We start from the raw sequence: 24,709 nt of genomic DNA on the forward strand, positions 1-24,709 counted from the left end.
TGAGTCCTGATGCAGCCTATTAATGTTTGTGTGACTTCAACCTTTGATCCAGAAAGAATATTATTCACCACAACCATCAATATGTCCATTATGCCCAGGTGCAAAACCAATCTAATGAAATCAGTAATGCTGAAAAGAAACATTCTCAATGTGTCTCAAAACCATTCTGATTCTGATCCTTTTCCATTCTTGAGGCTGGGTAAATATCTTCAGAATCCAAGAGATTTTGGAACCAGAAAAGTGAAGTTGTGTGGGCTCGGAATCAACCCAAAACTTATCAGCATGGATATCTTCTTAGTAACACAAGAAAGCATCTGTAAGACTGAGTGGAAGATGGAAGAGGAGGAATGCTGTCTGAGTAACAAAACAGCATCTAAGTGCTTTTTTGCTTGGAGATTTGTTCTGTTGTGATTTATTTAATACTTCCACAGAGAACAAAGAACTCTGTTGAATCAAAAAGAACTGAAAAGAAACAGAGCTCCTTGAGAATGTTTTTTATACCTAATGTTTGTCAAGAAAAGATTATGTTTTAATAATATCAGCAAAGACAACATCCCAGATGTTTTTGGCTAAGTACAAAATCAGGTATGTTTGGGCCATATATGCCCAGCTGAATGTGAGTTATTGCCAACTTGTGTGCAGAACACTTCTCAGTTACATGCAAAAAATCCAAGCATTTCTGTAACATTCCTTCCAACTTTGAATCTGCTCCTCCCATCATTCATGTGCAGAACTTCCTGGATAGCTTATGAAACCTGTGCACTGGGAACAAATTAGACATGGCCACAGAGAAATTGTGGAGTGCAAAATAACCAGGAGTTATGGAGAACACAACACAGGGGGATTTACAAGGAAAATCTGAAAGCATTGGCCCATGCCGTGTCTTTCTCTTACCAGAAGAGAGGCAGTATCTTTAACGTCCATACACAATACGCTAAGTCTTTCTTTATAAGGTAATCCTCAGGAGATCCCTAATTTTTCTGTGTCCTAAACAACTGAACAGCACTGCATGCAATATGGGGAGCTGAACATGAATCTTAAAATGACGTAAGAAGTTTTCTCAGAGTGATTTTTAGGTCCATAAATCTGGCTATGAACTGCAGAGTTTTTAAGAGAAAATTCAGAGCAAACCATTCCATTCCTGGTCTTTCAATCAACATGGTGTCCTGAGTCGAGGTGCTTTTCTCCATTTTCTTCCTACAAAAATGCTAATCAAACATTGGAGAGATGCAAAAAACAAACCCTGATTTTTTCCCAAATCCTATTCCTTTATAGCTTCCTACTCCTACTATTAACTTTTGCCAATGCAGGATTATACAATTTGAGGAACTTTCCCTCCTGTCCTTCTAGAGCTAGCCCCTTAAATGGGATCATAACCCTTTAAAGGCTCTTGCTAAAAGAAGGCAAGTTTCAAAAAAAAAAAGTGCATTATCTCGATCCAACATTACAGAAAGGGAACAGAACTCTTTAAGATCCAGTGAGTTTAGCATTAATAGCATTAATACTATACAGTCGCAGTTTCCTAGAATATGTATCTTGGCAACACTGCTAATCTAAATCTGGAAGATTGAATATTTTGGTCTCTACCCCTGAAGAAAAACATACGCCTACTATATCAGATTATAATTTTCCTCTTTTATGCAGTGTAACTGAACTATTTCTCCATTATAAAATTTATTATATCAGAGAAGCTGTATTGTATACACTGATTGCCATTTATGTACTAGGCTAGGGTTTTTTTGTTTGTTTTTAAGGAGAGTGAGCTGAGGAAAATACTGTCTAGCTGTCAGTCTGAGAATGAACAATTGGTTTATACAAGGTACAGGCAAATACAAATGTGGTATACATTATGAAACTCTGATCTGTTATACCCAAGGAATATTACTACTGGCATATTAGTGACTCATGTGAAATATAATAGCATTACTTGTTGGTCATATTTCTAAGTTCTACGTTGTCCATTTTGATTAATGGCCACCTAGAAGCTGACCATAAACACTAGAATTTGATGATACAGTGCTATACATATATAGGCAATTTATAAGCATATTCAAAGAAACAGAAGTTGATGGCCTTGCCCAAGTATGTTTGCAACCTAAGGCTTGATCAGGGCTCTCAGGTGAAGGGGCAAGGCCCATGTTTTTATGTGAAGCCTAACACCATGCTGAGTGCATGAGGAGCACAGGCTGGACTGCAAGATAGCAACCAAATTCGAAGTGCCGTATCTGCTGATGTGGTCAGTTCCTTGGCAAAAAACACTTATGTGCCTTTATTCAAAGGGGAAGGCTTGTGAAAGGAATTAGTAACACAATCCCTCAACTGCAGGTATTTGAATTGATTATCTGTCAACCCAAAGGTTTCCCTAAGTTCAGCAAATGAACACAATCTGTCTTCTAAAATATATCATGTAATTTGTTAAAGCTTTTGTCTAACCATGCATCCCAAATAAAAATGCATTTAGTTTTTGGTTTCAGAAGTAAGGTTGTTTTTTTTATTTATTTGATTTTTGAGTTAGAAAATGAAATATAGCTTAAGAATGATTTTTTTTTATGACTGGTGTTAATTTAAATGGCAAAATCTCTCAATGTTCAGCAAATTACTGATTTCTTTCAGATGTATCTTTATTTCTTTCAGGCTCATATTGTTAAAACATGCTATTGATTTTCTGTTTTCTTTTGTTCTGAGGTTCCAGTGTGCTCTCTGCTGGTGATGCCATTCCCCATTTTGAAAAATGATTATTTCCTTATTAAGAAATGAAAAAACAACAACAACAAAAAAAAAAACCCAAAGCACAAGACTTAAAGCACATGCTTAACTTGAAAGATAGAAATTGCTAAATTGCTTTTCACAGTATTATTTATATGAGTGCTGGACTAGGATCTAAGATAAGATGTAAATAGGACAATGGTATTGGGAAAGAGTGGCAGACTTCTGTTTCGGTGGAGGACAGAAGAAGAAAAGATGAGAGGCTGAGGAACACTATGTAGAGATTTTATCAGAGCTTCTTTTTGATAACTTTTAGGAAACTCCCTCAAAGGAAGAACAGTTACAAGCAGATGACTGAAAATAACAAGCTAGGATTCTAAGTGGAAGGACTCAATAGAAGTGAATTAGTAATGCTGGTTTGTAGGCAATATGGCAGAACTGGAGTAGGATTATAGAAAATATCCAAAATACACAAGGGAAACAAAACTGTCAAGCTTATTAAAAAAAAAAGCAAAAACATTCCTTTGGATGATTTGTTCTTCTGGCATCCAAAATGATTTAATTTTTAGAATTGTATATGGAAATACACTGTTTCAAAAAACTACATTTGCTGCATCAAATTTAAGATTTGTTTCTAAAAAAAAGGCATGCTAAAAAATCCCACTGATTGATAGCAAATTTGATTGAGTCTTTCTCTCAAGAGAAAAATGAAGAAAAAAGAGAAATGAGCAATTTGTAGAAATATTAAATGTTTTCAAAGTATTTCTGTGTTAAAAATTTAAGCGTGAACACTTTCAAACAGACAACATATGCTCAGCTTTGTTAAGCTACAGAAGAATGGTAACAGAGGGGTCAGGTATATGGAGTGAGCCAAGACTGTGATTTAGTAGGACAGATTTTCCATAAAAGTGTGCAATTGAGAACTACATTTCTCTATAAATCTGTGATATATATCAAGTACTAATGTGTAATATCCCTACTTCCATATCAATCTATTGATATATAATCATGTAATAGGTTTCTTCTGTGAATGTAGCTACATATTTTTGCTTTAGATATTGCCCTGCAAATTCATGCATATGGGTAATAGTTCTTAGAAGCAGGCAACAGACCATGTAAACAGCCAACATAGCACATAATGAAGCTCACAGAGAACAAATTTTATCACCAAATGTCAGCTCAGTCAACTCCTCTTCTAGATGGTTTCCTTAGATATATAAGTGAGTAAAATATTTCTGAGTGTGACAAAATAAATATTGATGTTTTCAAATATTTTATCTGAAATCCAATGGAAATGAGCTTCATCTGCTTCTCAGTGCACAGCAATGCGTGTAACATGATGTTTCTCTGTTATGCACCTTATCGCACTGTCTACATGCAATCTTCTTCCTGCTATCACTGTTCATTTTTCATGTGCCAAGTATTCATTCCTTTAACCTCAGTAGGTAAAACCCAGTTTTTCTCTGTAGAACACTCAATGCTAGCAAATCACTGCTCTCTATTCCAAGTGGTTAAGAAGAATGAATTTGAATACATATGGTTCTTATTGATAAATTTGAATATAAGCTACAGATCTATCCAGGGAACGTTTCTAGTGGAGTTCTAGAATAACCTACTTCATATGGGACTGCATATTTTATCTTTTCAAACATTGTGTTACAATCTTAACTTTTGACTTGGGTAAAATGTTCTGAAATCTAAAGAATCTTATACGTAATTTCTGGTGAGTTTTTGGAACTGATTCTGTATGTAAAATAATAATATAAGGAAACATGTTGTTCAGGCCATTAGATTGTATTTTAATTCTGTGCTCACTTTTCTCCAGAGAAAATTATTACACTGGTGACAAATAACAGCAAACCAGGCCTAATATCTTCTACAGCTTGCAGAGACATGTATTTATATATACTGCTAGGTGGACTTATGTTTATATATATTTAACATTTCTTATTTGTTATTCTCCCTTTTTTAACCTGGTAGAACTGGGGGTATGATACAGGGACAAAGTCAGATGCTTACGTTAACTATATCATTCAGGCCAAAAAGCAGCAGCAGTCCATTCATGGAACAGTTAATGGAAGAACACATGAAAAGGTACATGGACGTATTTTAGGCTGTTGGTGTGGCATATTCTAAGGGAGCAGAAATTGGTTCTGGTTCTTCTGGCTTCCTAAGTAACTACTGTGTAGACCAGCAAACACTATTTCGTATTTGCTGAAAGTAATAGCATTTTAGCAGTAATTTTTTACCTGATGCCTGTTTTTCTCTGTAAATATGCGTACTTCACAGACTTTTTCACTCTTGCAGAATGGGCCAAACTACTAGACAACAAATCACTCTTTTTATATTTTATTCACCAAATTCTTGTTATGATTGCTTTTGAGGCTATAGATGGGGATGCTGTGAAACTGTTGAGCTGCATTTGAATTTGTGAAGGACAAGGGGTGGATAAAGAACTTCCCATTTTCTGTATGTTCTGACCCTGGAGAAAGCCAGGGCTCGGCACAGCACCGTAAGTATTCAGAATGCTGTTAGGCCTCCTTAAATTGCATCTCTTCTGCACATTGGCAAGAAACCATGTTAGCAGCCAGGGCTGGTCAAAGCTCACCTGCACTCTGGCCATGCTGTACTTAATCCATGCATCAGGGACCCTAAGGAAAGGTAGCAGAAAATGGCTACATCAGCTTTATATTAAGAAAAGACTCGCCACCACAAGGCAATCCCCAGGTAACCAGCTAAACCAGCTTAATAGCTTTGACAATGCTGCTGGTCATACATGGGCCGAAGTATTTTGTGTAAATGCGTATCTAGAAGAAATCTTTTGAAAAGAAATAGAGTCCCCACTTCTCAAAGTTCAATGCTTTGAATCTCTGAATTTATATTTTTGTTTCTTGAGGTTTTTAAACTATTCCTTTCAAACATCCAAAAAATCAGTGAGTTTTTGTTTTAAATGTTATCGTAAGACTCTGGAATCAGTTTTGCTGTATATTGTTACTGGAGCCCTTAAAACCCAGTATCTGCAGCCCTTCCGTGTGAGAATTATCCCGTGAAGGAAGTTCTCAAAACAGTTTACAGAGGCAAGAGGCAGATTTGTAGGCAGATTTCGATGCAAAAAAACAAAAAAAAACCAAAAAAAACCCGGAGGGCGGTTCACACAGCTCAGCCCCCGGCGGCCGCCAGGTGACCGTTGAGGACGCGCTGCCCCGCACCGTCCGCGGACAGCCGGGGCGCACCCTCCCCCCGCGCGGCGCTTCTCGGTGCCCCCCTGCCCGCGGCCCCCGCCGGCGACCCACCCCGCCCTTCCCGCCCCGGCGGCTGCCCCGGGGGGCCGAGGCGGCGCCACCCCCCCAGCCGGGCCTCTCCCCAGCCCCCTTCCCCCGCGCCCTGCCCCCTCGTCCCCAGCGGCCCCGCACTCCGCTGTCCCGGCGCTGCCCTGCCCTCCCCTCGGCCCCGCCCCAGCGCCCCCGCGGCCCGGCCCGGCCCTGCCCCCTGCGGCCGGGCGGGGCGCGCCGGGGCCGGGCGGGCGGCGGCGCAGCTCGTCTCGTCGCGGCCGGACGTTCCCATCCCCACCTCGCGGGGTGGGGCGGGGCGGGGCGGCGCACCGGGGCCCCGGGCGGCCGGAGGGGCGGGGGCCGGCCCCTCCCCCGCCCAGCGACGGCCGTGGGGGCGGGGAGGCACCGCGCGGCAGCAGAGGCGCCCAGCGTCCGCAAGAGCTGCGAGGGAGGGGGACGGGGCTCGCCCGCCTGTGGGGGCCTTTGTCTGGGCGGCCGGGCCGCGCCGAGCCAAGCCGCGGGGTGGCGGGGCGGCTGCCCCCGCGCGGGGCCCCGCCGCGGCGTTACGTGGTGTCGCGGGGCGGGGGGCGGGCGGGCGGCGGAGCCTCCACCCACCGGTCCACCCTGCCTGTAGCACATCATGTGATGCGGGTAAGTCGGCGGCGAGCGCCACAGTTCCCGGGGTTGCCCCCCATTCATTTCCTGGGAACTGCAGGGAGCCGCCGGGGCGGCTCTGTGCGAGTGTGTGTGCGGGCGTGAGCGTGCGTGTGAGTGAGTGTGCGAGTGTGCGTGCGTGCGTGACACTGCCCCTGTGAGTGTCGGGGAGAGAGAGGGGACCCTGTGTAAGGGAAAGAAAACAATTTCTCCTGCTCTGCAGCTTCTGCTCAGGTCTGTGCCTATTCCGTTTCTTACCAGAATAAACATACATTTTTTTTTGCTGTCCCAGTTAGCTTTCTTCTAAAAAAAAATCATATACTAAAGTTAAATCATTTTAAAATGTTGGAAGGCTGATCTTTTAAGCGGGCAAGTGTTGGTGGGCAGGAGGGAGGGAATGCTTTGGCAAAGCGAGCCTGAATGCAAGGTTATTAGATTACCAGTGAGAAGGCTGTTAAATAAACAAAAAACAAACCCTCGTCAAATAATGCATGCTAACATACGTAGTTTACATGGAGTGGAACCGCTTGGCCACAGAAGTGGCGGTGCCTGGGCAAACAAATACGTGTCATGATGAAATTCGGGATTTGCTGCACTAGTTTGTCACGCAGGAGCGTTGCGTGTGGCGTGGGTCGGCGGGGAGCGAGGGGTTAAGGCGGAGCTGGCGGCGGCGGCGGTCCCGGTGCTCCCGCCGGGGCCGTCTCCCGGCTGTGCGGCTGTCACTCGCGGCGGTTCCGAGCGCGGGGCCCCGGGCTGCGCTTCGCAGTTAAGGTGGACCGAGCCGCACCGAGGCGGGGGGGAAGTTTGCGGAGAGCCCGCCCGCGAGGATCCGGCCGTTGGGGCGCCGCTCGCGAGCGGGGGGTCCGGCCGTTGGGGGCCGGCCGTTGGGGCGCCGCTCGCGAGCGGGCGGTCCGGCCGTTGGGGGCCGGCTGGGGAGCCCGCCGGCGGCGGCGGGCCGAGCGCGGTGACAGGAGCCTGTGGTAACCGGGTGGCGGCTGGGCGCGGGGAGCCCATCCCGGTTTTGTTGGTCGCAGAACCGCTGTCGTAACTTTCTGTGAACTTCTATACTGAGGACAAAAAAAAAAAAAAAAAGAAAAAAGAATATGCCAGAACTGATTAATAGCGTATTATAAACTGGGTGTTTGAAAGTACCAAATCCTTTGTGCTGTATTCCCTCCATCGCTTCTCTTCCTCCCTCCCCCCCGCCGGCACCGCTCTGTGTATCGAAATGGTAATACCAACTTTAATTGGACTGATAAAGGCTGACTTTGTTTGGTTAAAGTGCAAGTGCAGTGGAATAGGTAATCTGGATAAAGCGTATAGATAATATTGTCACTTCTGCTTTAACTGCACAGCTCACTGAAGGGCTGTTTCTGCACGTTTGATGAGAAAATCTGAGAGTAACGTCGTCTTGGCTATTATCTTTTTAAAAATAAACACATGCTGTGCTGTCAGCTTGCAGTGCTAGGGAAACAAACACTCGTATTTACATTAAAAGCATGTGCATAGAGCAGCTTCAGAAGACATGTGCCAATCAAATAAACGTCACCCTGTAAATCCACCTAAACCTTTCCCTTCCCTTTTCTTACTGGAGGACAGAGTTGTTTAGCTAAGTAAATGGTCTGAGATGAAATTTGTGTTGATGACAGACAGGGTGGTGCAGGACGTTGTGATGTGTATAGGAGTGGTCACTTTTAAACACTGGGTGTATTCCTGCTAGTTGGTTTTTTTTTTTTTTTTTTACTGTCATTTACAGGAATATAATACTTTGTTTCAGAAAGCAGTCTTTTCAAATCTTTACATGGTATTTGCTCTTGACAGCACACAAAAATCAGTTTGTTTAAAAAAATGTATTTAGAAACAGAGCAGACATGAGCAGTTTTATATCAGATACTGAAGATAAACAGTTAAGTTCACTTGCACCATGATTTATATCATGCTTGTAAAATTCTACTAGCCTTTGGCAGTCCCCCCCCCCCCCCCCGAATAAGTAAGTAAACCTTTTTTTTTCATTATCTATCATAAAAATAAATGGATTTCTTCTTTCTTTTCTTTTTTTTTCCTTTTTGTCTTGCCATGGCAGGTACATATTCATGGCAAGTTTGCAAAGCTGCTTTATATAGCACTGGCATATGGGCTCCATTTTCTGGTTTCTGGTTGGTCTCCAACTCTGAAATGTAACAGGAACAGCAAAGTGGTCTCTAGTGTAGAATTAGTAACTATGCTGAATAGGTTGGAGGTGGGTGATAGGAGCATTTTATTAGTGATGTAAAGCTACGTAAATAGAGTCTGTTTGAATTTTTTTATATATTATTTGTGTGTGGGGGCAGTGGTGAAAAAAGCTTTCTATTGGGACATAATCAACTTGAAAATTTCACTGCTGCCTGAAAGCCAGCGTGTCACCTTTCGTTACAAATGAGCCCCCCGCCATGGTTTGAGAAAGCGGGTAGGAAATGAAACGCTGTGTGTGTGGTGGGTTCTTTTTGTGTGTGTGTGTGTGTGTGTGTTTGTGTGGGGAGGACAGGGGGGGTTGTTTGTTGGTCTTCCCCCCCCCCCCCCCTTCCTCCGTGCTGTTTGAGGCTTTGGCAGTGTGCGTGTGGCAGCGGTGTTGGCTGTGGGGCTGCTAGTGGGTGCAGGATGACGTCACCCCTTAGCGGCTGGGGCGCAGCACCCGTCCCCCCGTCCTCCCCCTCGCTCAGCACGGGAGCTCGCTGACAGCCACTTCTGCTGATCAGCAGGGGTGGTATTCCACACCCCCCCCCCCCCCCCCCCGTCTTATACCTGGAATCGATAGAATGGGCAGCCAGAGGAGGGGTAGTGTAGGGAACACCTTTCTTTAGGATACTGGCAGCTTTACAAGGTGGGTTGGACTTTTTTTTCTTTTTTTTTCATCAGTTAATGGAGTAGTGAATAAAATTTAAAGAGGACTGCGAAAATTATATTTTCTTTTTCTTCCCCGAGTATTTGCCTGCGGGGGAAAAATAAGCTCTTTGAGTAAGAAATAGGAGATGTGCCATGGAGCACTGGGGGGGCTGGCAAGGAATTTAGCATTTGAGAGATACTGTTTGGTTTCTACTTCTGATAATGAAGCAATATCAAACATGTGCAGAATGGGGGATGGAAGAGGAGTCCCCTCCCTCTCCACGCTTCCCCCCTCCTCCCCCCAGCGATACTTAGTGGCAATATTTTCAGGCCTGCCCACTGTCTGTTGTGAAAAAAACCTTTGCTGAAAAGGACCCTAGAAGCCCAATAGAGAGCAGAAGCATACGTATAGCAACTTTTAGAAATAAACTTTAAGATTTCAGGACGCACTACTCATGGAATCCTCTGTCAGGTATTTCTGTTGCAGTTAGCCTGATCAGAATATGTGCCAGCTGAATTTTGCTTCAGAAGACAGGAAGTCTAAATACTGCGGGGTTGAATAAGTTCTTCTCCCATGAGGTGGTAGAGTGGGGTTAGCAAAGGGCTTAGGTTGTAAACTCTTGTAGTGATCATCTTTCTGTTCGTTCTTCCGTTCCCACACCAATGTGCCGCATGATGTTACCACCATAATTAAATAGAAATACAGACAGCATTTGTGAGCAAAATGTGCTATGTCTCTCCCAAGGGTTCAGGGATCTCTTGCTACACTGTTATGTTGCAGAAACTCTGTATAATTCAGAGCATGTTGCAGTGCTAGAAGGGTACCTGTTGGTTAGATTTTGGATAGGCATCTGTCCACACTGAGTAGTTACAAATGGAAGGTCCATGTGTTCTCTAATCACTGGGTAAACAATGTCTTTTTATGCCAATGTCCATTTATGCTAGCGTTCCCAAAGTTATAGTGCTGTAGTCTTCATACTTCAGGCTGGTAGATCACCTCTGTGAGTGTCACGTGGCTGCTGGTAGCGCTTTTCAGCCTGGCCAACCTCTGCCCATTTCTTAAAGGAAGAAATATCATTTCCGTTGAGTAACAGGTCTTTTTGAAACAAGATTGATCTTGACTCAATATTTGTATTTGTCAAATCAAGTAAAATATGAGACTGTGAATAAGGTGTTTGTATATTAATAAAGCAAGGCAAAATAATTGTTTTTACTGAAGTGTTTTGCCTGTGGCTTTTTGGAATATTGTATCTTGATTTGTTTTTTGGAAGATGACTGTGAGGTTTGCCTTTCTCTGACATAACACAAAATGAAATAAGAAAATAATTTCTTGAAATGGAAATTTCGTTTTTAGAAAAGCTGAAATGGATGCAGCACTGAGACTTTGACCTTCTCAGCTCTTGACTAGTGGTTGTTTACTACAGCTGCAGCTGTGCGTTTTTGAAAGAGGAGGAGCTGCAAACACAAGCATGCCCACTTTCCTGAGCTAAGAAGAAAACACATAAAGAGGCATGACGTTTGAAAGTGAGGTGTAGAAAAAAAGTATTAAGCAGTCAGATTGTGGCTTTCCCTTTACTTTTGTGCAGAGTATGCTATGCTGTACCTGTAAGATGGATTTTGAGTCTCAAAAGTGCACGTGTGAAAGCATGATAGGACTACGCTTCCTATGCAGTGATAAAGAAATTACTTCTTTTCAAAAATTAAGCACATACTTTGTGCTAGAAAAAAGAGAAATGCTTTTTTGCTGTAATACTAAAGACACTGTTAACAGTGCTGTTCAGTCAATCAAAAGCTCCATGTAACCTTACCCTGTGAGACTGCAGTGTTCAACAACTGAACTTTAGACAGTCCTCGTTACAGCTAAACGATTTTTTTTTTTTTGGAAATCAATATTAGATGTGCAAATAAACAAGGAACAAGAGTTACATTTGAGGAATCACACTGTCAAAATATTTTTTTAGTTTATAGCTAGACATAAAGCTACGTTGGCAAACTTGGCCGGAGTGTTTAGATGTAATGTACGTATCGCTGTTGCAAAAGTGGGTAAAACTGGACTAACGCAGGGATAACTGTGCAGTCATTTTTAATTTATTATAAAACAGTGTTAGTGCTCTAAAATCTGTGAACTTTCTCATACTTTTTTCAAGTTTGGTGTGATTGGTGGTTTGAAGTTTATTCTTAATTTATGCTTTCGTATTTGTTCACAAGCAATAAATCTAATACAGAAATGGTAGTCTGTTCCTAATTTTATTTATTTAGCATTGGGTGGCAGAGAATTTGTAAAAGAATACTGGAAGATAGAAGGAGGAGAAAAGTCAAGGTAGCTTTGGTAAGAAGTCAGTATGCCTCCATTATACATAACACTGAGCTTGTGTGGATTTTCCTTTCTTGTTTTCAGTGTATAAATACCAAGGGATTATCAGAAAGTATGATCTAGACTGTGGTCCAGCCAAAATCAAAGTATAATATTAAAATATTTTTTGCATTTATGTCTACTGCCAGATAATGTGATTTGAACTGAAGAAAAAGACTTTTAATCATGGCTCTGCTTTGGTCTTACAACTATTTCTTTTTTTTTTTTATGTCCTGCATTTTTGGGAAGGGATGGTGGCACAAGCTATCCCTACGTTACTCAACTGAAATATATGGTAAAACTTGGCTCAGGAGTGAATGTATGAGTTCATGTGAAGTGTATTCAGGGGCTGAAATTAGCACAGGCCAGTGTGTAATCCCAGGCACTTTTCTTGAAGGGAAGGGATCCTCTTTCTCTGCTGCCTTTTCCCTGCCGCATTACAGGGTAGAGGTGACTTGGTGAAGCCAACCTCAGCCCACCAGCTGTAACAGACCTCATGGTGGTGTTCTGTTGTTTGTACGAAATTAGTCCCATCTTGGATCCTCTGGCACTGTCTCCTCCTCACTTTCAGGGAGCTCCGTTACCTCCAACCTTTAAGCCTCATACTGATTATTTTTATTCACGCTTTCCACATCTGTGCAGATCAGCTCCTTTGTCACAGGAACCTCTTCAGCTGCACATACAAGGGTAGCATTTGTCCAGATGATGTCTTGCTGATTAGTACTTTTTTGTTGTTTTACATCCATTAAAATCACTAAGTTAAGTATTTAAAAGTTAAGATATATCAGAAGTAAAATTGCTTCTGTAGGGTCAAGTGAGATCACATAATTAAAGACCATTAAAATATGCGCATCATGAAATGAAATAAAATTTTCCAAGATGGTTGTATTTCTTTTTTATCTTCTAGTTTGTTTGTTTGTTTGGTTGGTTTTTGGGCGTACTGAAGAAACGGAAATTTCATCATGCACAATGGTGTTTATCCTTATACGGGTCACTGGTAGTGCTCGAATTGACGAGCTTTGGAATTGCAGCACAGACCAGCACCACTTGAGTTAAAGGAATGTCTGGTTAGCAGTAGCAAGCTTTTGTCCTTTGTGTGAACCAGCCTTCAGAGCAGGAATGAAGTACACTCTTTGCTAATGGCTGGCACCCTGTTTGCTACATAGCAGAGTAATGATGGGACTCAAAAATCCTGAGCTTTGTTCCTGTCTCTGGGGGTGAGTGTGTTCTAGTTGTTTAAACATAGAACAATTAAATGCATAACCTTGGACATCCATGCAATAAACAGGATAATTAATCAGATGGTGTATCGTGTTGGAGACCTGAATTCTGATCTCAGTTCTGACAGGCATCACCTAACATAACCACTTCATTACCCTCTCCATAAGGTGGGAAGCAACGATCCTAATTCCTAATTACCATATGGCTCTGTTCAGCGGTCAGAGTTGCAAAGAGCACCAGGTTACGAATGCTAACACCAATTCTCCCATGAGTACATAACGATAGTTTCTTTTTCTTAGCCTTCTTCTGTCTAGGCCAGACAGTACTTTACTGGTGGTGGTACTGCATCTGTCTTTTCTGGAGCTTTAGATCTCTGACTGCAAGGTGGGAAGCACAGTTAGGCCTGCCAGCAGTTTGATACAACTATTGTGCTCAGAGGCTGCTGGAAGTACATTTGGGTTTGTTAGCAGAGTTAGTAGCTTTACCTGCAAGGCTCTGGAAGCCTTCCTGAGCATGTGCAAGTTGTTATTCTCAGATGTTTTGTCCAGATCTCAACAGACTGTCACTGAAGTGGGTAAAGGCATCTAAGCTGTGCAATTTCTCCTTTGAAAAGTATAGAACCTTTTTCCAGGGATCAGTGAGGGAGAATCTTTCTGAATTAAAATACCGTGAATTATTTTTTTAGCTTCCCCCCAAATTGTCAGAAATAGCTGATGGATTGGTGTTGAGAACTTTCAAACCAAACTTCACAGAAGCAAACACTGGAGAATTTCAGCTGAAGTGATTAAGGTTTCATAAAGAGAATAAGGTAGTATTATAAATTTATGATATGAATATCAAAAAATACCTGTGATGGTTGTCATTTACCTTGAATGTTATTTCTTTTTTCTGTGGGACCAGCTTTTTCAGGGGGATGTGCTAAAAACTGAGGACGGTGTTTTCATTGATATGGTAGCAGTTGGTCATCTAAGTTAGCCACAAAGATGTTTAGATTTAGTGTTATTCATTGCCAGTTCTTCCTGACTAAGAAAAAGTAAAGCTATGGCTGTATTATCCAGTGGCACTGACATGAATCTGAGCAGGACTTGACTTAAAATCAGAATAATGTTGAAGTGATTTTTCTTTTGTATCTGTTTGTTTTTATTTTGAGCATGCAGTGCTGGCATAAAGCAATTTTGAGTTAGTCTTTGAATATTGGTTGGCAGTGTTCTAATAGAACATGTAGAGAGCTATGATTCATGGCACTTTAAAATGTTTTTAAATGTTGAACAGTAGTTGGAGCTCTTCCAATCCCTTTTTCATAGAATCTTTCAGTTGCAAGGAAATTTTGGATAAGTGGGAAATGAAATGATGTTCTTAAAACCTAGAGATGGGGAAAAACCCTTCCTTTCTGATTCCTATAAATCAGTAAGAGTTACAAGATGACTTAATTTTTCAGTTATTGTATCTAAGCAGTAGTCTTCTGCATAGACAGTGTCCTACATAATTTTGCAAGAAAAAAATAAGCAAAGTGGACAGGTTTTTTTTTTTTTTCCTTCTGAAAGGGAAAGCATGTAAACTCATTCTATTTAGCAGAAAGATTTGGAGGCTGTTAATTCATCAGCAATAGCATTACCATTTTCGCTTTTACTTTCCAGATCCGCATTCAGCTAAATCAACCTTTTTCTAAAATGTCTTTGACATTTGTGTAAAGAGTATATCTCAATAATTCTGAATTTTCTATTTTGAGAAGATGGAGAAACTGATAAATGTGTAATTTTTGGTTGTGATTGTATTGGAATAAAGTTTACAATAGACACAAGTAAACAAGTATAAACATAGCATGAAGTGAAGAAGAACTTAGTAGATTTAGTACAAATTTTCCTCTTTGGATCCTAACCAGTGTGCAAGATGGGTTTATTTTGTGCTCACTGGAGATGTGCTGTCCTTTAGTTTTCATGTGTTGATGGATTTAAGAATGCTATGTGCATACTTTATATAAATATATATTCATATTCTAGAGAAGCACATGAGCTAGGAAGTGACAGGAGTCTTGAGTCTACACATAATAATCACAAACACACACATAAGGTGGGTGAGGCTTCTGAGTTCTGATGAATAGCTTCAATAAAATATGTTGCTTTCTTTAAAGGAAGCAGCTCAACCTCACCTCAGAGTTATGTACTAAAATCACTATGCCACAATCATTCTTTTTGGTCAAAAGTGTATATAGTTGTTTTGTGCAAAGTGAATAGCTCCTGTGGGAACATTGTTGGAATCCCATCTCTGAAGCTCCGCCAAGTTCCAGCATTAGATGAGTCACAGGGGATATATAGGGTCATCTCTGAGTCCTCAGGAAGGGAGGGGAGTTGTACCGGGTCTCCCCTGTCCAAAGGAGAGGCTTCACTAGTGGGCTTTGGTGGAAAGGTAAGAATGATGCCGTCATCATTTGTTGGTGACAAGAAGGTGACACTTTTAGAGTGTGTGTCTAAAACAAATTATATCCTGAAGGAACTCATTTCTTTCTGTCGGAAGTCTAAGATGACTAGCTCACACATAGAGATATACTGTGCATTTGTTTAAAAATAGGTGACAGGAGTTCTACTGTGTGTGTTTAAATCCTTAGAAAACCATTCCTGTCTCTCCAGGATTCACTGATGGGGAGGAATAATGCATTTCCTCTTCCATGGGTTCATTCTGTGGCTTCCGTTATTTGGTATTTAATTTGCCCTGCACATTGTGAGAACAAGTACACTTTACTGGGCTATGGATTCCTTTGGTAGAGTGAGCACCAGAAGCGTATTTGTCTGGTACCTAAGTCATTTTGTTGGCATAGCCTAAAGTCCTTCAGCATAAGTGAAAAATACCTGTACTTTCAGCTCTCTCCCCAAATTATTAAATTCCACGCACATGCCAGTTTCATGGGCACCTCTTTTTCCTTTCCTAAAAAGAGGAATTAAAAGAGGAAGAAAGTTTCTTATTATGGTTAGTTCTGACTGCAGTCAATTTGACGCACTTGCGTCCATCAGTTCTTGTCACTGCACATTTAGCTTTGCATTGTCTTCTACCTGTTTTTAACCGTGCTACTCTGCTGCTTTTTAGGTGAAGAGTGTTGTACTCTGACATCTCTTCCTCTTTGTAACCCTTCCATTAATGCTCTGAGTGGAACAGTGGCTTGTGATTAAAAGGCCTCTTTAATTTTTATTACCACTCAGATTTTCTGGATTATTTTATATCTGTCTTCATTCTGTGAAAAGTGTAGCAACTCTAACTACTTTTTTTTTTCTCAGCCTATGCTTTTTTCTTTTAGCTTTTTTTGCTCAGACTGCTCTCCTTCTTCCAAGCCCTTCCACTAGATAAACCAGTGGCCCTTAATCCTATTTATTCACTTAAAATTGTTATTTGTTCCACGTAAATGATATCTTCCAGTTGTTCAGAGACTAATTAACAACTTGTCTGAGATGGGCTGTCTACTGGAGGGAGTGGTTTTCCATGACAACTTCTATCCATGCAGAAAGTGGAGCAGGTGACAGACATGGTGAGAACTTCCATATGTGCTTGGCTTTGATTATGGAAGTGTCCTTCAGCAGATCCAGCATGAACAAGGCCCAGTCCTGAACCAAAGCTCATTTGCTGAAGGTAGCTTGGCTGTCATTCTTCACATAAAGCACGCCTGCACCTGCAGGCTAATCAAACTTCTTGTCCTTTTGGGCTGTGATAGAAGATGGGGTGGTGATAATGATAGTGAAGGATGTTGCTGCTGGTAGTTACTCCTGTGCTATTATAAATAACAATGTAAATGTAGCACAAAGTGTCCTCATTTTGTATCAGTGGAAAATTAGAAATATGAAAATATTGCTGGTTAAAATGCTCTCCTTTTCTTGAGTTATGCAGTGTTAAAATTAAATCAGCAAAACCAAAAAATTATGTCCATATAAAAGAATCTGGAAAAGTGTTTTTTACAGAAGGAAGTAGAAGTGAGACTTAATATGCTGTGATATTCATTTGGTTTGAGCTAAAACAATAATTCCAGTCAATGGTCTTTAGACACTGTAGTGTTTTTTAGGTAAAAGTTGAATGATTAGACTGTGACTTCTGTGAAAAAGTTTGGGGATTGACAGTTTTGTGAAGTATAGTAATCATGTCGTAAAAGCATCTTGACAGTATTGAAAATGCCATTGAAAAAGAGAAGCCAAATTCAGCCTATATATAAGTTTCAAATCCTTTTAAGGATTTCTGCGTGAGTGAACAAGGTTGAATTTAGCCATAGCTGCTGAATTCGATTTTTTCTTCCACTTCATATGATCACTGGTTTTGGAGAACCATCTAGTGCTATGTCTCTTTAGTAGGAGGCTTTCAACTTGAAACTGAACTCTTATTTCAGTAGGTTTAGAAGGAGTGCTTCTAGGCTTTGTTACTATAAAACTACCATCCTTGCCTTTGGTGTCTGGCATAGGCTCTCTCTATAGTGCTCTCTGCTTCTGCCTGAACATGGACTCTAATATTGAGAGGGAGATTTACTTTTGTCATAGGCTAAGGAGGTTTGTGCCCCTCAATAGAGCAGCATGTAAAATATATTTTAAGTCCACAATGACTTAAAAAAAAAAAGACTTGGAAAGTATATGTTTAAGTTCTTAATTGAAGTGTGAAGCTACATGTCCAGTTCAGTGTCAACTAGAAGGATGCTTTCAAATGGTGCCTTGTTCTGTTTGAAGTCTTTAGTTGATGGTGGACGTATTAGCACTTAAGCAGATATCAGAAGGAACTTACTGTTAAGTCAAATTAAGTTGTATTCATTGGGGGAAAGGACTTAGTGAAGTGAGAAGAAATATTTCTTTTAATTTTTAAGCATGGGATCAAATTATAGATTCATAGATATGAAGATGAGAAGAGACCATTAGGATCATCTAATTCAATTTAAATAATGCAGTCAGTAGAATTTCGCTTAAGCCTGCATTAAGCAAACATCTTCTGTAGGAGCTAGAACATTTTGTGGATATATGATTGTAACATAAAAGACTTCATGTGATGAGGAATCAAACAGATTCTTCAGTAAGTTGTTCCAGTGATTGTAATTACTCTAATCTTTATGCATTATTTTTTCCCTGAATTTGTCTATATATTTGGCTTCCAACCATTTAACCTTATTATACCTCTGTCTCTTAAGTGAGTGGTCAACCAGTCTCTTGTCAATTCCTTCCCTGCCTTCATTCTCAGAGTTTGCATAATTGAACAGTATTTTAATTTGCAGCTGTTGGAGAGAGTGAATTGATTTAAATCATTTTGACTTAAAGTAGCAAGCAAGAGACCTAGATTTAAACAATTAGTTTAAATCTTTTCTTATTTCTGTACTTTTTATTCCTATTTCCATTCCATTTCCAGTGACTTCCATTGGTTAAGTAACATTAAGCACATTGGTATGCAGCAGAATAAATATTTTTTATACAGAGTATGCTCCTATTCTGAGCTGAGAGAATGCATTATATGTATACCTTTTTATTTAAAAGGTTTAATGTTTGTTTACTCATATTTTTGATTTTTCCATGTTTAATATTTCAATAAAGCTAATGATATGTTTTTTATATACTAGATGGTTTAATTTCACTACCAGCCTTGTCAAGCTATACTTTGATAGAAATTGGAATTCATATGAAATGAGTAAATCATCATTTAAGCTATTTTTATTATTTGAATATTTTAATGTTCCAAGTTACTGTAGAAGTAATATTACAAAAGGATTTTTATTCAAAACCAACTTGTTTATTAAATAAAGGAAAGATGATATGTAGCTAATAAAACTAACTCACAGTTTAAAATGTCCTTGAGTATTTTCAAACTAGTAGATATCATCCTTCAGCATATTATTTATATTAAAATGGAAGAGAAAAATAAATTTACCTGTTTTTTTTCTCCCAGTAGATTTTTAATTTTTTGAACAAGCTAGTTATTTGTCTGTTGTAGTTGAATAAGCTGTGAGAAAGAAGGTATTCTCCTGTGTGCCCCTGCTTATTCATCAATTTACTACAATTCAGTTTTGTTTAGTCAGTGATTTTTGGCAAGTTACTATGACATTTTGAAACTTCAAAAGCAAATGAGTACTGCTTGAGCATTGACAAAGGAGGAATTAAAATCATTGTCATAATTTCAAACTTAATTTTGTCTTTTAACTTTTTAAAAAAGAATGATTTAAATAAAAATCAGAATTTTTCATTAGAACAGATAATAATATTAAAGCAAATCATTTTTTACCACACTGTTTTGGGGATACTCTTTGTTAACCTGCTTTTTCTAGGATTATTTAACATTGTCAAAAGATAGAGTATGTGTATTTATATTTCAAATAATTTATTCTCAGTTGATTGTACTGACACCCCATTTCTGAAGTGTCTTTTCTGACACATTTATTCAATGTATTTTATTTAAGTATGAAAAACAATGCTTTGATTGGCTACAGAAATGAGATGAGCACAACACCCATGCACAGTTTTTGGTGCATGTACACTGTGTTGGGCTTTTTAGACCTTTGTCTCTCTCTCTCTTTTTTCTTTTTTTTTTTTTTTTCCCATGTATTTTTCAGGATCATTTCAGCTGTAATAATGCTGTTATTGTTCAGACACTCCATTTCCCCCCATAACTACTGTTTATTATTTATATCTGTTTTAAAAAAGTGAGTAAGAAAATTAGTTGGTTTTGCTGAGCTCTGCTCAACTTCAGAAAGTTCTGCCCTTTCACAGTAATTTTCTCCTTGATGTCCTGCTGATACTTGAACAAGCCAGGGCTCTCTCCTAGAAGTATTGCATCCCTTTTACAGCCTTCCTTCCATGCTGACATATATACTGATCTATTCTCAGTCTACTTCAGGAGATATAATTATATAAATAAAACTAAATTTCTACATTTTATGACTTTCAAACTCTTATCATAGATAACCTTATAAACAAGCCAAACAAAAGGTGTGCCTATCTTCTTTTTTCCTCCCTTTCTCCCTAGCATCTTCAAATAGCAATTGAAGGCCAGAACATTATTTTTTGCAAACTTTTTTATTGTGTAATTTTTTTCATAACTCCATTTCTGCTTGTATTTCTCTTGGAAACAGACAAAAGTAAGTAGGATGTGGAGCTCTCAAATTGTACAATTGGAAATGAAATTCCGTTCCTCCTCCCTAAGGAGGGAGAAAGAAATTTTTTGGCTCTGTTATCTTCTTTTTCTAAGTTAGCATACTACTGTAGATCATGTAAGACAATGGTTAGGGACAGGGACCATTGTGCAGTATAGTCTTGTGCAACAAGTCAGAAAACTCAAAAGTTGCCATTCCCAGGAAAGGTTTATTAATTCTTCAAGCTGTCTGGGAAGAAAGTGAACACCTCACCGTGGAAAGAGCACTGAAAGTATGCTTAGGCACAAGGGATGCTCTTTGCCAGAAGAACATATTGTTACACTCTTGAGAGAAGTTTAAATTGGTATTTGTTTATCTGCTTTTTAAAAAAGAAGGAGAAATACACTGTAAAAGAGATTTCCTACGTAACTCACACATCGCTACTACAAAACTAATTGGTCTGTAGGGAAACATCTTATCACCTTTCTAAAATTAAATCAACCTGCCATCATATGGTACAATCTCAAGTTTTGCTCCAGTTCCTCCTCCTCCTCCTCATGACAAACTCTCTCTCATTTAATTTTGCAATGTCTTGATTTAAGCTTCCACTGAGGTACTTGAAGTGGGCTTATGCTTTACTGGGGGCTTACTACTCTTCATGATTTTTATGCTCTTTATGGACCACCAGTTTATTAAGAAAGCCTTTTACAATCAAGCAATGGTGTTTGAGGCTTGTAAATAGCTCTCAGTGGAGCTTTTGAACTTTGTCTTCTGAGTATAGCTCTTCACGTGGCAAAAAAGAAATGTGAGCCTGAAGCTTTTTCAGTCATTACCTTAAAATCCTTTCTCTGCAAAAGTTAATAATAATTTTACTTTTTACTAAAGTGGGATTGTTAGATTTTTTTGTTGTTCTTTACCAGTAATACTGCTTTTGTTTTCTCCACTCAATATCTATTGGCATTTTTTTCTGTATAGTTTTGAAGATTTTTTATGCAGAATTAGCTTCCATTGCAGATGTTTACTAGTGTGAAAAATAGACATTTCTTAATTTATATTTTAATGTTATAGATGACATAGCATGTGATAGTTCCCTAGAGTCCTAAAATTCTACTGAAGATTTATTACAGCAGTTCATGAAAACACAGTGGTAAACAGTAACCGGTTATTTTTCTGAGTTAATGCAGTAGGCAGCTGCAACTGCATGTGGCATCTCTCTGCTAGTGGTTGTATTACCTTTGGGAAACCTTATGATAACCTGCAACTTGCTATATGGAAAGTAACTCCCTTTCTCCTGTTAAGGTCAAGCTGTCATGTGTGTTTCATGTCCTGCCGTTTTCTAATTAAGGGCATCTAAGGTTCAAGGTGACGATGACTTCACTCACAGTCTTGAAGGAGTTTCCGTTGGGCCTTTTCTTGTCCTTGCACTCTGGACAAGGGTTGTCTTTTGTATGTATGCGTGTATTTTGTTGTGTTGCAGAGTGGCTCCAGTATCTTCTGAGAGTATGTTTACTCTTTCCCATATCTTTTCCAGTCTTGCGAGTAAGTCTGTTGCTCTCTGGGATGAAGGCTGAATACAGGGGATACAAGCTACCAAATAAAGGCAGGGGACATAAAGGACACAAATGGTCCAATAAAGGTCAACTAGTTTGTGTGCATGTGTGTGTTTCATTAGTAAGTGGTGACATAAAGAAAGCCCATCATTGCTGAGCATTGACTAAAGATGCTTTGAAAACTTCATTTCCTGCTGGGTATGCTTTTAATGCAACATAGATTTCTTTTATGGCAGCACTAATTATTACCTGTGGAAGATCTTATCCATAGTAATATCTCAGTTCTGATCTTTGGAATCATGTTTCTTGTACTACAGACAATTTTGAGAAGTTCTGTAAGTCAGAAATTAGTTTTCACTGCTTGACAAAAAAGTTCACATAACTGTTGCAATATCTTGCATGAAGTAATTCTGGTTAATGGTTTCATTTATTTGTTGTGCAGAGGCTCCTCTGTTTTCATGTCAAAAGAGTCCTTTTGCTGCTGCTTCTAGTGTTGAAGAGTTACAGGTTGGTTTCATGTGTTATTCTCAAATATGGATCCTTGCAGATTCATGTTGGATGCAGTAAATTTTGTTATATTCTGTCTCCATGGATTCAGCTCACTGTCTGTCATGTCAGGAGGAGTTTGAGGGGGCTTTTGCTAAGGGCTGACGTTTCTGTTGTAACACTGAGTCACCAAAGAATATTCATTTCTTAACCAATGTTGAGTTTCTCTGGGTGAACAAAATTCAGCAAATACAATTCTGTATGCAGTTCTGGAGGGCTTCTTGTAGGAGATTACCAAAGTAGGTAGATGTGAACAAAGTGCTAATGTGGAAGTATGATGTGTATTTCGTAGTCTGGATTTTTTGATACAACTTTCAACTCTGTTTTTCAGCTGGGAAGTTTGGACACATAATACTCTTTAAACAAATAATTCAAATACACACTACCTGTTTTGGGGGATTTTTTTCTTTTTTTGAAACTTGTCTTATAAAACTTCTAAGGGATAGGAGAATGGATTTCTTTATTGCTTTGAACTGTCTTCAGTGTGCAAGAACACAAAAATACAGTTGCAGTCATTTTGTTTTAAAGTTTTAAGTCTTCACATTCATTGAAGTGAAATTCATAAATTTGTTTTTTCTACTTAATGTCAGGCTTTACTTTTTCCTCCTCTCTTCTTCAAATAGAAATTTTTTTCATTACTGTTTCATGGATGACCTTGCCTTTTCTGTGGATCCCATCAACAAAATTACTTCAAATATAACTTGTGCTCCTCACCATTTATTTTCTTATGCCTGAAGGATTCAGTAAGCTAGTCATGCCTTAAACTGATTTAAATGTCTGTCAAATAAGAAAAATAATACAAAAAACCAAGTATGCTAATTCTATTATAACATGTTACTCTATCCCTAGATTTAGTCTCTATTTTCATTAGCATTTGAACTTTATTATCAGAAACGCAATGTATTTTTTGGAGGGGGTGAGTAGATACATTCCAACCGCAGTAGGTGATGTGTTGGCTGAGAATTTAGAAGTCACTTTATAACGCTACAATGAACATTATGCTGTTTACCCTGGACTCTTTTAGATCTACCACTGAGAAAAGTACTGTAGAAGGGCTAGGTAATATTAGCGTTATTATACATGTGCCTCAGATTGTAGATCGCAAAGTCCACAGGGATTTCTGTATGTAGTGGCTACGTAAGTTGCTTCAGTTGCTTCTGCAGGCTGATTTTTTTTTTTTCGGAAGATATAAGGAAAAGTATAACTTCTTTCCTTTGTGAGACCACGAATAACTTCTATGAACCATGTAGCTGTGAAAAGTATATTGGAGGAGGCTGTTTGCAAGAGGTATTACCCAGTTGGTTTCCTTGGAAACATGAAACGTGATTTACAAATATTGACTTGAGAAAGCTGCGGCTTAGAGGAAATCCTAAACTATTGGTTCAGACTTTTAAATTAATATATCTGAAAAGTTTAGGCCATATTGAAAGTTATTGCATGTCCACAAAATGTTATTTATAATAATTCTGAGTTTATACGATTCTTGATGCAATGGCTAATTCTGGATGCAGGAGGACTGGAGAGAATCTGTGAGAGTTTTGTGGAATAAGGAATGCTGATCTAGGATCCTTGGCTCTGGTTTCATCTGTGTTGAACAACCCAACTCCCACTGAAGTTAATGGATTAATACTCCTAAATATCAGATCATTAGTGCCTTGTTCAACTGATGGCCTGCAACCTGGAATTCTTTCTTCTCAGTAGAGTTAGACATTATAATCATTATTCAGGTCTTGCAAATGTTTCTAAGCTCCCTAGAGGGTGTTTTGTATGTTCTTTGTTGCACTCGTGAAAATTTTTGTAATAAGCCTAAATAAACTGCATTTCCTAGATAAGTTAGTTTTATTGTATAGAAATATTCATATATACTTATTTTTAAAGGCTGCTGATCATAATTTGGTCTTGTTGGGCTTGTTAAAATTTTCAAAATTGAAGGAACTTTATCCCTATGGTGTAAACTATACAGAGTGTTCTGATGTTGGTATTAGATTCATTTGGGGGAAAAGGGGAGTATAGGAGAAAAAGCATACTGCAGAGACTGATGTACATTTTATGAGTGCTGAGTTGTATGCAGCATGGAAGAGAGAACTAGAGATTGCTTCTGTATGCCCATTAGTGAGGAACAAGTCTTGATTCATTCAATCAAACCAAGATATTGCAGACTGTGGTTTTACATATGCTGCTTTTAGTGTCAGCCATGGCTTAAACTGTTGCCATCCATCTCCCAGGGTGCTTGTCCCTCTGCATGTTGTACTCATCACTTATCCTGATCCCACTGTTAGTAATGCCACAGCCTGAACTGCATCGAAGACCTTGTTTAACTTCTTGGTTTTTGCTAGCTTATTCCTAACTTGGGTCAGTTTTCTAGTCTGATTCATTGTTTACCCCCTTAAACAGCTGTGGCTGTGCGAGAGTGGAATGGGCAGCTAGCAGCCAGTGCTACTGACATAAAAGGCACCACAAACCATTCCCA

The 24,709-nt window shown here is 39.5% G+C and overlaps 1 protein-coding gene across 7 annotated transcripts in view; it reads left to right on the forward strand.

The window, feature by feature from the left end:
* The first annotated feature begins 6,200 nt into the window (after positions 1-6,200).
* KLF12 (KLF transcription factor 12) overlaps positions 6,201-24,709 on the forward strand; it is a 261,300-nt gene continuing 242,791 nt past the window's right edge. For 3 of the 7 annotated variants that reach the window (XM_064504758.1, XM_026120828.2, XM_064504761.1), the window contains exon 1: positions 6,203-6,629. The gene's annotated coding sequence lies outside the window, so the exon portion shown is untranslated. The other 4 variants (XM_064504760.1, XM_064504757.1, XM_064504763.1 and 1 more) reach the window with 3 other exon arrangements.

This window comes from Dromaius novaehollandiae, chromosome 1 (genome assembly GCF_036370855.1).
Source record: "Dromaius novaehollandiae isolate bDroNov1 chromosome 1, bDroNov1.hap1, whole genome shotgun sequence".
Classification (NCBI taxonomy): Eukaryota; Metazoa; Chordata; class Aves; order Casuariiformes; family Dromaiidae; genus Dromaius; species Dromaius novaehollandiae.